Source organism: Myotis lucifugus, unplaced genomic scaffold (assembly GCF_000147115.1).
Source record: "Myotis lucifugus unplaced genomic scaffold, Myoluc2.0 scaffold_11, whole genome shotgun sequence".
Classification (NCBI taxonomy): domain Eukaryota; kingdom Metazoa; phylum Chordata; class Mammalia; order Chiroptera; family Vespertilionidae; genus Myotis; species Myotis lucifugus.
The window spans coordinates 3,927,694-3,942,462 of record NW_005871059.1 but is presented as its reverse complement, the minus strand read 5'-3'; the positions used below and the strand labels follow the sequence as shown (position 1 = coordinate 3,942,462).

The window sequence follows — 14,769 nt, the reverse complement described above, 5'->3', positions numbered from 1 at the left end:
TACCTCCGCTCTTCCACACCTCTGCACCTCCTACCAGTCTAGATGTGCTTTTCTCTTTTCCTCTAGTTGTCGGACTTCCACTCAGCTTGCCTTCCCATGGTTCTGGATGATATCCTTTTTGTCTTTTAGTTGTAGTTTTGATGTGGTTGTGAGAGGCAGCAAGTTCAGGTGTTTACCTATGCCACCCTCCCCTATCTGATTCGTTCTTATTTCACCATTGAGTATAATGTTAGGTGAAGGGTTTCTGTTGTTGTTGTTGCCCATTTACAAATTGAGGAAATTTTCTTCTTTTTCAAATTTATGAAGTGTTTTTACTTTTAATCATGATTAGATGTTGAATTTTTCAAAAGTATTTTCTGCATTTATTGAGCTAATTATATAGTTTTTCATTTTAGTCTATTAACATGGTCAATTACATTGATTTTAAATATAAAGCAACTTTCTTCCTGGGATAAACCCTACTTAATTGTGATTTATTTTTTATTTTCTATATTTGTGAATTTGACTTACTAAAATATTTTAAGGATTTTTGCTTCTGTGCATATAAGAGCTATATTCTGTAATTTTCTTTTCTTGAAATGTCTTTAATTTTGATATCAGGCTGATTCTGACCTCATAAAATAAATTGGAAAATATTCTGTCTTCTTGGTCAAAGTTTATGTGTAAGATTTATATTGTTTCTTCCTTAAATTTTGGTGAAACTTACCTGTGAAGCCCAGGGGATATGAAGTTTTCTTGGTGGGATAGTTTTAAGTTATAAATATAATTTCTTTAATAAATGTAAGGTTATTAAGATATTCTACTTTTCCTTATGTTACTTTGGGTATTTAAAGTGACATAATTATTGCTGTAAATTTAATTTCAAGTAATTATATACAATGGTCGTGAAGATTTTAGGCAGCATAGAGATATCATGAGGCATGAAGTCCTTGTTCTTTACTTGTCAAACTGAACTCCTAAAAGTAGCACTTTAATTTGAAGGTGGAAGTATGCAGTATATATTGTACTGCATAGGTTTTTTTTGCATAGTCTCTGCCTTCTCAGACATTATATGTGAAATTTTGTCTGCACCATTGACATATTGACCATACCTGTCAATTATGAATCATTTCTTTTAAAAATATGTTTTTCCAATTACCTGATAACAAAATGATGTATGGTATGGTTAGGGAGTTTATATATTTTGTCTTATTGTTCTTTTTATACTGGTGTACATGTATGTTTTTCCAAGTATAATATAAACTTATAAGTAAACATAGTCTGTCTCTTTTATTCCTAGCTTATAGAAGTCTCAATAAATATTTATTTCAATATTTTTCATTTTAGATGTTTCTTAGCATTTATAACATTTAAAAGTCCATTCTTTAGTTTCCAAGAACAAGAATAATTTGATTTTCTAAAATTTAATTGATCATAAAATATCACTTTAAAAAACTACCATGAAACCATTGAAGTTTTAGTAGCTCTTTTTGTTAACTCCAATTTTCCAAACAAATTTTGGAAACCATTTGTATTTAGATCAATGAAGCATATACTACAAGAAATAAGATTACAAATATATTGATAATTATTGAAGTTGGTTGTTGGGGAAATGTGGGTCATTATACTATTCTCTTCATTTAGAAATATGTTTGAAAATTTCTATAATGCAAAGTTTTAAAATGTCCAGTATGAGTGCATATATGCACTCAAGAAGATGGGGAAATTGTGTCTTGTCATTGAGCATTCCTATGTCAGAGAGTATTTCTGAACAAGGGTAGATCTATGTTTTCTGGCCTACAGCTAATATAATTTGGAGGGGGAGATTATCTTTTAGACAATACTGTGTGGACAAAATTTAGTAGGAGGGGGGAATATTTATCTAGAGCAGAAGAAGAAATCACTGCTAGCTATTTAAGGAAGCTGACAAATAATAAACATTATAACAATAGTAAAATATTAATGAATTGCCTTCTCTATAAATTTCCCCCTACATTTTTTTACTTTATTTTCTTTGACTTTTTATGTGATAATGATTTTGTAATGCCATTGTCTATAGAAAGAATAAGTGATAACTTTGTTTCATACTTGAAATGTTTGATTAATTTTTAATGATATTTTAGAAAAGCTTTTTTTAAGCCTCATAATTCATATTTATAATATCATCTAAAATTTTAGGATCGTTTTACTTATTTAAATATTTATTTAAATCTTATTTGGCTTTCATTTTCAAAATTTGATTCTTATGCAACCAAGCCTACCCCTAAACAACAAACAGGAATTACTATATAACTTCATAAAAGTATATCTGTGAGAACATTTTTAAAACCTGAAAATTTGACTGTAGTAAGTCATAACTATTGAAAGTGATTTATTCTTCGTACTGTATATAATATTTTTTTTCAGGCAAAATATCAATGATAATAATGAGTAAATCTCCTCACGTGACTTTTTTGTTTCTGGAAAATCAGTGAAGAGAAATTTAAAAATTAAAAATGAAAATATATGACCTGTTACACTAGTTCAAACCAATGATTTACCCTGTTTAACATTTTCTCAGGGGGGTATAAAAAAGGTAGCGTATTCACTCACACATAAAAGTATGTACCACCAAACATCCCAGTTTTTATTAAGGTCACATTGTGGGGCAGTATTCTATGAATTTAGGTCTAAATTTTTTCATGTATTTTATTTTATTGATTTCAGAGAGGAAGGGGGAGGGAGAGAGAGACAGAAACATTAACGATGAGAGAGAATCATTGATCAGCTGCCTCCTACACACCCCACACTGGGATTGAGCCCACAACCCTGGTATGTGCCCTGACCGGGAATCAAACCGTGACCTCCTGGTTCATAGATCGACACTCAACCACTGAGCCATGCCGGCCAAACTAGGTGTAAAGTTTTTGATAACTCTTGATTTTCAACCTGGGGTTCCTCTTTATGCAATGGTTTATTTATATTTCTGACCCTCTCTGTAAAATTATGAGTTGAGAACAAGTCCATATTTTCACTCCATGTTCTGCACAATTTTAGAGAGGTCACATGGAACTGCTTTGCACATCTGCCAGCACATTGTAACTGTTTATTACATGCATGACTTGAGCAAGTCATGCAATTTCTCTCAGTTCTAATTTCTTCCTCCACAAAATGGGGATATTGAAGCACCTGCTCTGACTACTCCAAGATTTGCCATGAGAATAAATGTCATAATGTAGGTAATGACAATGTGAATTATAAAGTGGAAGCCAAATGTTATCTTTACTGTGATTGTTACTGCTGTCACTTCCCTTTAAGACTATGATCACCTGATTGGCTGTGAGGATATTCATGACTGATAAAAAATTGATCTTCTTTTGCTCTCTGTTCCAAACCTTCAGACGATTCTCTCTATATTCCTTTCCTGTGTTTTGAAGTTATTCTGACAGCTTTAACTTTTAACTGTAAGACTCACATTCCAAAATAATCATTTAATTCACTCCTGTATTCATTTCAAGGTATTTATTGAGAGTGCTATGCTAGGCTCTGAGAATTGCTGTGATGAGCAAAATTAGGGTTTTGTTCTCTTGGAACTTACAAATATAGTGGGGAAGTAGGAACTAACCACAATACTACTGGAAAAAGGAAACCAAGGAAAGTAGTGTGAAGGAAAGGAACACGGTGCTCCAACTCAGCTGGTCGGAAAAAGGATTTCCAAGCTCAAGACTTGAGTTGCAATCCAAAGGACGAGTAAGTGGGAAGGAAGTCTCATGGACTGAATCTACCATCCCTTATACTTGCAAAAGCCTGTTCCTCAGGCCTTTTTGGGGTCCCAATTCCAGGCTCTAGGATGTTCCTGTCCTGTGTTCTCATTCCAACAGCAGGTCTTTGCAAATCTGTAAGATTCAAAAGACTCTTTCTGGGTCGCAGCTGATAGGTCAGAATTTACCAAAATCTGTGTATCTCATTGAGTTCTTTCTTCAGTTAATCCCGGGTAAAGAAGTTAGCTTGGCATCTTAGTACCTGGAAAAGTCTTTGAAATTTATGAAATGAAACCTTATTTATTTGCAATTTGCTAATTAGAAAGGTGGCCATCCAGGCAGGCTTATTTTCTTAGAACATACCCTTGTAATACAACTAGTTGACATGCTATTTATGGATAACATTTATGTTGTGTATCATTAGAGTTTATCCTCTTATGAAAGAGCAGATATTATAGAAATGTGTGATTTTAATAAAACTGCATGATTTGAAGCATGAATATAACTGGAAGAAACTCTGCCCCTTCACTCTTATTCTCGGTGTGACCTTGCTCCTGATAGCAACAGTATTGCAGAATTCCAGTGCTGCCTTCTGCTTGGACAAGGGTGGGAGAGGCGCTCCACCTGAAGATTTGATTCACTAGAGAAAATGCTATTTTCAAAGCTCTGGCTGTTTATGCTGTTGAGAATCAAGACTTGGCCTTTACTGAGCAGAACAATTTCACTTCTGTCGGAATGTACAGAAGGAGGCCCAGGATCTAGTTCGGAGTGAGGGTGGGTGGAGGAGCAAATTGCATTGTGTATAAAAGCAGGGGGGGAGGGGGGCGGTGGTTGGTGTAAAAGCCTGGTCGGGAGGCATGAGGAAGAAAAGAGGAGTGAGCCTCAGCAACCTGGCAGGGAGCCCTGGGCCTGGGGAAAGGATGGGAAATTCCCTGTCTGGGGACAGAGTATTAAATTTCTGTAAAAAGTTTTCTGATATGTGTTTGAACTTGTTTTCTAGTCTAGGTTGTGCTTAAATCTTTGCTCTTCACAAACTTTACTCAAAATTTGGACACAATTTATAATGTTTCGTCTGGGTTGACAAATAAGAGAGTAGCGTCCAGTGTGGGGCAGAGAGGACCAGAAAGAACAAAGGTTTGGGGTGGGTGATAGCCAAGGTGAGAGGAAGCCCCTCCCTCAAAAAACGGGGCTGTGCTTTTCCAAACGCAGTGCCGGGTTCCCTGCCTCAGAATTCTCCGCTGCACTGGGGCCTGCACCTTCCTGGGCTCCACCTGCTACCTAAGCATCTGCCTGGCACACACTCTTCCCGGGGATGCCCAGCAAACACTGGAGTGGAGAACTGAGGCCCTAGAGGAAGTTCAGTAGTGCTGGTGTGTGTGTGTGTGTGTGTGTGTGTGTGTGTGTGTGTGTGTGTGTGTGTTGGAATGGGACAGCAACGGGGCTAGGGGGGGTGTACTTTCCCTTTTCTCAGGTAGCCTTTCCCCATAACAGTTCCTGGGAGTGAGGCTGTGATATACTTGCACAACCGCCTTGCCCTCTAATTCTAAGCAAAATCAGGCAGAAAACTAACTTTCAGGTTTCAGAAAAATCCCCCAGGGCTGGTGGAGCCTTTCTTTTGTTTCCTGACAAATAGCTTGTTGACACTGAAAACAAAAGGTGTATTTTCTGGCACTGCTTCTGACTTTCCTTTTCACCAGAACAACCTGCTTTGTAGATGCGTTCAGCTTCTACCATTTCAAAGTCCAGTGGGTGGCATTTCCGTGGGCTATAAACAACCTCCAGTCATTAATGCTGGCATTTGTATTGGTAAATATTAATGATAGCAATGTTTAGGGGGTCAAACTTTTTAAAAAATAGAAAGGAAAAGGAATGGGTGTGACCATTATGGCTTTTAATAGGCTCTGTGTCTCACCCCTTATCTGCCTGGGGATATCTGCTTCATTCAAACCCCTAAAAAGGCAGCGCAACTAGTACACATCTGTGAAGGTAGCTTCAGACAGACAGACACACACACACACACACATACACACACACACACACAGACAAACACACACAGGCACACACACCAATGCATCCACATATTCACATTGTGTGTGTGTGTGTGTGTGTCTGTGTGTATGTGCATATGGATTAAGATTAGACAAAAGAGATTTGTTCTTCATTATGTTTTCCAAGTGTGAACAGCAATTTCATTTAAACATTTTAAATTTTACATGGATTTAAGAGATACCCATGAAGAAAACCTACCTAAATTATTCTACCGTAATCACAAATATTATTTCTATTCTATGTATAGTTATTTTTCATCAAACGGTATTCTTCCTGTTAAACAGATTACTCGCTTTCTTTGGCTGAAGAGCCATAGCCCCCTTCTTAGGAGGATACTTATAGTTTCTGGTGTTTTGCATTTCCATAAACATCAGTGATAAAAATGAGTGAAGTTGATGGACATTGTTTATTTCTTAATTAGAAAAAATGCTAATAGGTCTTGGCCAAGCTGCAGTGGAGAAATCTGGATATTGGCTTCAGTCCTAGCGTGGATTATGATTCTCACTTGTGCACGCCTCTCAGCGTTTCTATCCAATCTGTTTCCATGGCTCCATTTATTCTCCTGATTACTTTGACTTTAGGAAAACCTTCTGGAATTCCACCTGGTACATATCGCTGCTCACTAAGAATGATTTTAAAAAGGCACTCTCCCCCTTCCTTACTCTGCTTCATTTTTTCCCTTTGAACTTGTCACCTTTGAACACAGTGTACCATTACTCATTTATTTTGTGTATTGTCTGTCTTTCCCCATTATCTGTGAGCTCCACAAAAGCAGGACATGTTGTCTGTTCCATTTACTGCTGTAGTTCTGCAAATGAGATCAGTGCCTGGCACATAGTAGGTGCTCAATAAGTAATTGTTGAATGAAAAATGAATGAGTGGATTAATTTTATGATGGTAGGTTATGGTTATAGCTTCGTCACCAGCTGCTGTGTGAACCTGGAAAAAACACTCAGCCTAATTGAAGGAGATGAGTATTTTCTGTCACAGGCATCATTGGGATTTTAATGAAACACCAGATTCCCCCCTCCTGAAAAATGCATGTTCTCATTAAAACACATTTACAATAAGTTTTAGAGATTTACTCATGGACCTTCGTAGAAATTTCTTTCTAGCTCTAAAATTCTGTCTTCCTCTCATAGAATAATTCTTCCTTGCTTTCACTCTCCACACTTTCACGTCCTATATTTTTTCATTAGACATTTTTTAAAGAACAAGTCAAATTTTTATGTCATTTTTTGCTGATAAGCCCAGAACTCAAAATCCTCTACTTTATTAAATCTTAAATGAGATATCTTAATATCCTCTTAATGTACTTTTTAAATTTTGCCAAAGACCTACTTCTCTTATGGAATTAGTAATTTCCACATGGAATTACCTATAAACCTCAAAGAACTATATTTTCTTGCTTTTTCCTTTAATGACCTCTCTTCCCCCACCATTGCCCACCATACCAATCTGCTTACAGAGACTTTGTGGTTCTTCACCTTTGACCTTCATTTCTTTGAAATCTTTATTCAGTGTGTTTTCTTTATGAAGGCTTCATTCATCGATACACTGTTGGTTGTCTATTTCTCTGACTGCACACCCTTGACAATTAAATGTTCTTTTTGTTGTTTTATCACTTTTATTCCTACCTTGATTCTCTAAGATTCTCAAAAGAAAAGGAATATACTCTTCTTTTGCTCTTTTGCTTTTTAAAGATCTTTTATCCATATAGTTAGTATGAAATAAATGTTACTGATATATTGCAGTATAGAAAGTACATGTACAACTATATCCATATTACTGGGTAGAGTAATATGAAGGTTAAGATACATTTAAGATGTTTACTATTGCTTATTTTGGGATACAGGATTTAATGAAAGTAAGTGATGACACAGGGCATCATTTAGTGTTAAAATGATTGGTGCCATGCTAAAACATAGACATAAGTTCCTACTTTTGCTGGTGTCTATTGTGAAGAAGGGTACATGTGCTGTGTCAGTCATAAAATATTTTGAATATCATCTCTGGTATAGGCAGAGAGAGAGAGAGAGAGAGAGAGAGAGAGAGAGAGAGAGAGGAAGAAAGAAAAGAAGGAACCCCCCCTTTTATTCTATTTGCTAGAGAAACGTGGATCTGGGAAACCCAGGATGGGCTGCCTAGTCCAAAGTATGCTATTATTAACCCATCTGGAGCAGGATGCAGGCACAGACTACCACCTGATGGAACTCAGCATTTGGTCTTGTTTATTCCATGAAGGTAACCAGCAAAGAACAAGTTATTTTGTACATTTTTAAAAGAACACTCTAGCCCTAGCTGGTTTGGCTCAGAGCCTGCGGACTGAAGGGTCCCGGGTTTGATTCCTGTCAAGGGCACAAGCCTGGGTTGTGGGCTCAATCCTCAGCAGGGGGTGTGCAGGAGGTAGTCAATAAAAAAATAAAAAAATAATACTCTATGCCTAAATACAGCAAGATGAGATAATATCATTCTTTAAGTACATTTAAAAATTGTTTTTGTTTTTTCTTCCTGGGGCTAGAAAGAAAATGATTTATGAAAGGAAATAACATTTTGGGGGGCAAGAGACTAAGTGGTCTGTCACATCTACCTGTGGTGTGTTGTGAAGTTAGGCATTTTTCTAGGTTATAATCAGATTCTTTCACAAACATGGAACACCTTACCATCCACACTGGTAAAGTTACCAGCTCGTTTACCTTACTTCCTCTTTAAGGAAATTCCTTCAAAATTCCCCTTTTATGATGCTTATAGAGGTGAACAACAGCAACCAAAAAATCTTTATCAAGTGATGCCAGCAAGGAACTTCCTGGTTTCTATGTGACCGTAAGTCGTAGCTCAGGTACTTTATCACACATTCTTTACATGTGTGAAGCCCCGATACGCTTGTGTTTTGGGGGATAGAAAAGTCAGTTTCATTTGTGATCTTTACATTCATAGCCACGTGTTCTCTTTGGGAGAAGAGAGTGGTCAGATTGGAATCTGTGGTCTGAGGCCAATTAACATTGGAATCTGTGCTGCAGCTGGACAGGAGCATGTAAATTTCCCCCTCAACATTTTGCACTCCAACTGTGTGGCAGGCACAAATAAAAGGTTACGCAAGAACACAGGCATTAGCATCCTTTAGCATTCCGTAGAAACAAAAAGACTATATGAAATGCCCATATCCAGGTACAATGTATTAACTGTTTCATCAATAAGTATTTATTGAATTGCTCTAACAGGTATATGGGACCTATAGCAGACTCAGTCTTTGTGCTGGGAAGATCTGCTCCGAGTGTGCACAGGGAATAATTTAAAATAAAAAAAATTTTTTTAATGCAGCACTAGCTTTTGTATGCTACATGCCCAAACAGAGGGGTAGTCATCGAGTATTGTAGGCATGCTGGGTAGGCAAGTGTAAGTAATGCCACTACAAATAGCGTTAAGAATATGAATTTTGATGGAGCAGAGAGATGATGTAGGGAAGACAATGTTGAAGAAATGGTTGATGCCCAGATGGTGGAGGGCCTAAAATTGTGTTGATTTCCCTAAAATTTGATCCATATCTAAATACTTTAAATGTTGATACTAAGCAACACAGCATAAATTCTGGGTGTTTTTTGTTAAAGACTCATTTTGTCTTTTTTGTAAAATAAAAGTGAATATGCTTCTAGTATATAGCTTCAGTTAGCCTTGTTGGGTTAGTGAAATGGCCTGCTGCCACCTGGTGGTAGCATGTCCTCGTCAAGACTGGCAGGCCAGTCACTTGCAAGGAGACTTTCAGTACAAACTTAGAGAAGTGATCCTGGACATATATCTCATATTCCCCCATGACCTCAAATCCAACATGTTGAAAAACAAATATATCTTTTCTCCCTTAGATTAGTTCTCTTCAAATAGGTGCTATTGAGCATGGATGTGGCTAGCCATCAAGCACATTACGTATTTAATTTTTCTTGACCTCAAAACAAGCCTACAGGGTTGTTACTATTATTCCTACTAACATATGAGGAAATACACAGGCATAGGGAATTTAAACAAGTTTTCCAAGAAGATGCCAACCATTATTATACTCTGTTTTCTAATATGTTTCCAGGTATGCTGCCCTTCAGTCATTCACATTTGATACCCTTGTGTCACGGTTGATCTCCCATCGGTTTCACTGCTCATCCACAATCACTTGCTCCATATTCCTTTGAGAGTTTTCTTGTATCTATCAGATCTAACTTCCAAAGTTTATAGTACAAATCTTTAAATCGTAGATTTTTGTAGCATATTCCTGACTGACTTCATTTTTAAAGTATTTAAATAAATTGTAACATGATATAAAGCTGCACCTTATTGTAAATGTCTAAATTATAGAGAATGTCATCATTTCATCATCTCTCACTAAGCTTCAGAGAAATAAGCACATATAAATTTTAGTTTGTTGGTTCTTAAAATATAAATAAAACTATAGTAATCCTGTTACTCTGCAATTTATCCTTTTTCATGAACGATATGTCCTGTAGATCTTTCTCTGTCAGTGCTGCAGAATTTATACACAATGGATACTGGATGAGAGTTTGCAAAATAAATCAAATCTTAGAATTTAGTCCAGCCGTGGGCAAACTACGGCCCGCCGTTTGAAATGAATAAAACTAAAAAAAAAAAAGACCATACCCTTTTATGTAATGATGTTTACTTTGAATTTATATTAGTTCACACAAACACTCCATCCATGCTTTTGTTCCGGCCCTCCGGTCCAGTTTAAGAACCCATTGTGGCCCTTGAGTCAAAAAGTTTGCCCACCCCTGATTTAGTCACATACTTCTTGCTCTGTTTTAATCTAATTTAAGCATTTATTTCTCTGAGGTTATAGGTTATTACAGGTCTCCTCCCTTATTTGGTTCTTAACCAAGATCTCTTTCATGGCAGGTATGGCACAGCAATAAAGATTATTTTCATTAAATATCAATAGTGTGTGTGTGTGTGTGTGTGTGTGTGTGTGTGTGGTGTCATTTTACTGGATAATTTTTCACATGTAATGCCAAACTGTAACTTATTCTCAGTTGTCTTGTGAAATTTTCTAACATCTTGATTATTTCTGTACATCAGAAGTTCTGAAACTTTAGAATGCATCAGATTCACTTGGGGATTCATGAAAACTAAGATAGCAGGGCCCCATCCTCAGACTTTCTGACTCAGTAGGAATGGAGTGAAACCTACACATTTTCATTTCTAACAAGTCTCCACGTGAGACAAATGCTCCTGGTCTAGGAGTTACACTTTCAACCTCCCGCAACACCATGATTCCTTCTCGCACCAACGGTTTACTGCTCACAAGAACTACAGCTTAACAAGAGCATTGGAAATGATTGTGGCGGGCAGCCAGGCCTGGGATGTGCTTGTCCTTCCAGAATAGGCTCCAAAAGGCAGAACAGAAGAGGATGACAGTGACTCAAACCACAGATTAGGAACAATTTTCACATGTGCAGAGGGCTGAAAGAACTATTTTTTGCCCGTAAGTCCCTAGAGCAGCACATGCTCTAGTGATTGCAATCGATGGCAGTCGTGTCATCTTTGAATATGAACAATTGCAGTATAATGTCACTACATCCTGACAGAAAACAAATTTTTATTCATGCTCACTTTCTGATGGGACCCAGCCAAGTAAAATTCCAAGTGTTGAGTAAGCTGATGTATCCAAATACTGCCCATCCATTTTATTGTTATTATGGATTCAGTAATGGTGTGATTTGCCTTGTAATGTCATTGTATTAATCTGTTATACAAGAATACAGAATTGGCGAGTCAGAAAGGATTTTTAAAAAGTTATAGAGTTCCTCTTGACCAATATAGTAAAATTATTATATCTTAGTCATTTTATTTACAAAAGCTGCTTGCTTACACATAAATTGGGCAGAGAAAATACATCATTTGTAGACTTGATTATCCAAAATACAAATGTAATGTATGTACATAAAACTTATATAATGGAGTATTTATTCTTGAGAATAATGCACTATGTGAGATATAATAATACTTCTAAGAATTTAATCTGCTAGATAAATAGTAATTCTTGTAAAGTTGTATACATATTTACATATTGATCAAATATCTTAATGCATACTCAATGTACTCAGAATCAGGAAAATGCATAGAATTGATTAGTATATTTGATCCCTGTTGCTTCTTTGCTTGAAATATTTGTGTAAAGAAATCTTGCCATTTCTGGAAATGGAGTCTAAAAAAATGTCTGATTATTTTAACTATTCACTTACCTTTCACTAAGCCTTTATGCATTCATAAAAATATATAGTGTTTTTATATGTTTCATAAGCTTGACATAAATGGCATTATGATGTATCATTCAACTTCCTTTTGCATAGACTTGATGTAAATTGCATTATAATGTATCACTCAACTCCCTTTTGCCTTTCAACAATTTATTTTTAACTGATGTATAGTATTCCATTGTATCTATAAATTTATCTATTTTCATATGATGGACATTTAGGTCATTTTCAATTTTTTAATGCTAGAACTCTTCGGTGGATGTTCTTGTAACATATCTCTTTTAGCATACAGTCTAGAAGTGAAATTGAGTGGTGTATGAATATTCACTTTTACTAGGTATTGACAAATAGCTCTCTGAATTAGTATTGCATAATTATATTGCCACTGGTATGTATTAAGGTTCTTCTTTCACATTTTCCCACTAACTGATTGAGAGTTTTTAATTGTTTGAATGTGAGTTTTAAATTTTGTCTAGCCTGAACAGTGTAAAACTGTATTTCATTGTTTTAATACTTAGTATACCTACTAGTCCTAATTACCAGCACAGATAAAAACTGTACTTTTTAAAAATTGTTGACAGTATTACAGATGTCTCCCATTTCCCCACCCCCCCTTTACACCCCTCCACTCAGCCCATACCACCCCCCCATGACTTTACCATCCCATTGTCCGTGTCCATCGGCTATACACATAAGTTTATAAGTTCTTTGGTTTATCTCTCCTATACTCCCACTCCCACATCAAGGTATGTCAGTCTGTTCCATGCCTCCGTGCTTCAGGTCTTATTTTGTTGGTCAATTTGTTTTGTTCAGTAGACTCCACAAATTAGTGAGATAATGTGATACCTGCCTTTCTTAGATTGGCTTATTTCACGTAGCATAATAGTCTCCAGGTCCATCCATGATGTCCAAAGGGTAGGAGATCCCTCTTTTTTATAGCTGCATAGTATTCCATTGTGTAAATGTCCCATAGCTTTTTATCCACTCATCTACTGCTGGGCACTTGGGCTGTTTCCAGATCCTAGCTATTGTAAATAACGCTGCTATGAACATAGGAGTGCATATATTCTTTTTGATTATTGTTTCGGGATTTTTAGGATATATTCCCAGAAGTGAGATCGCTGGGTGAAATGGCAGTTCCATTTTTAATTTTTTTTTTTGAGGAAACTCCATACTGTTTTCCATAGTGGTTGCACCAATCTGCATTCCCAACAGCAGTGAACTAGTGTTCCCTTTTCTCCACATCCTTGCTAGCACTTGTTGATTGTTGATTTATTGATGATAGCCATCAGACAGGTGGTAGTCATTAGTGTAGCCTATCACTAAAAGTTTTGATTTCTCTGACTTATGAGTGGTATTGCACTTTCTATTCCTTTGCATTTAAGCATGATCATGGGATTTACTTGTCAGTGAGCTCATTCCTGAATAGAAGCTTTAAATAGAAGCTCCAGGAAGCAGCCTGTGATTTGACACATTTTCCAATCCCGCCTTGGCAATCAGGAAAGTATGGCAGTGGACATTCTCCAGCAGACCCGGAGATAGATATAGAGCAGCGCGCCAGATGACCTTCAATGGACATGTAGCTGAGTGCAAAACAAATCTTAATTGCCTTAACCCACTGAAATTTTTGGAGTTATTTATTACTCCAAAATAATCTGGCATGTCCTCTCTGATACAGTTAATATGTAACTTGCAATTGGATGATTGGGGAAGTGGTAAACAAACACCTTGCATTCGTTAGAAGGTGATATTTATATTTAATGTTTCTTTTTGTTTTCAATATCTTCTCCCTCCTCCTTCCGTCTATGTCACACATATTCCCCAATACCCATGACCTGCCAAACCGATTGGGACCAATTTTTGATGGCTTGTATGTACTCTCTCAGCCTGCAGTTCCTCACCCAGCTTGTATAGGGTGTCCCTCAAAAACGTATACATACTTTAATAGCTAGTAGCTCAGTTTTGAAAAATGAAATGTATTTTTAATAAACACTGCCTTTATAATTATTCAGTGTATATAAACATTTTGGGGGGAACACCCTACATTTCTTCCCTCAAGCCAGGATTTCCTTTCTTGAAGAGTTTACATTTTTAAAGATAGGGATTCCTGAAAAAAAATCAATGTTTTACCTAAAATCATTACTGATAAAGATCAACTTTATGACCCTGTAGTGAGGGGTCATTAGTGAAAGAGGCTTTCTCAGCTTCCTCTTATTACCACGTTGGTGCCAACTGACTTGATATATATTTCAGACTCGCTCTGACATTAAAATTCATTTGCTAATTTTTATATTACTCTGGAGTGACTCAGTAGATATAATGTTGGTACTATTATGAAGATAAGGAAATAGGAAAATTTGAAATTAACATGTCCATATTTACACAGTAGGTCCATGACTACAGACTCTCAAACCCTTACTTAAATTAAAACAAATGTTAATCATTTGTTGGTTAATCCCATTCTCAAACCTGTGTGTTCGGTATCTGGCTCTTATATTCCCCCAATATTTGTCTGAAAGGATAAGGGGGTAAAGATAAGAAGTAGAGGTGGCACTAATAAGATACTTCCCTGGCAGAAGTAGCTTTTTTTTTAACATAATCTCCCGTTGGATGAAAGTTTTCTTCATGTTAATAAGTTCCTCCTAAACATGCAGAATTGTCTCACATTATGGTGGGGGTGGGGAAATAAATGAATGAATGTCCAGAGAACTGCATTTTGTAATTGTTCGTACCTTGAGATGAAA

The 14,769-nt window shown here is 36.5% G+C and overlaps 1 protein-coding gene across 1 annotated transcript in view; it reads left to right on the top strand.

The window, feature by feature from the left end:
* FRK (fyn related Src family tyrosine kinase) overlaps positions 1-14,769 on the top strand; it is an 85,837-nt gene that overhangs the window by 29,779 nt on the left and 41,289 nt on the right. The gene's annotated exons all lie outside the window — the stretch shown is intronic.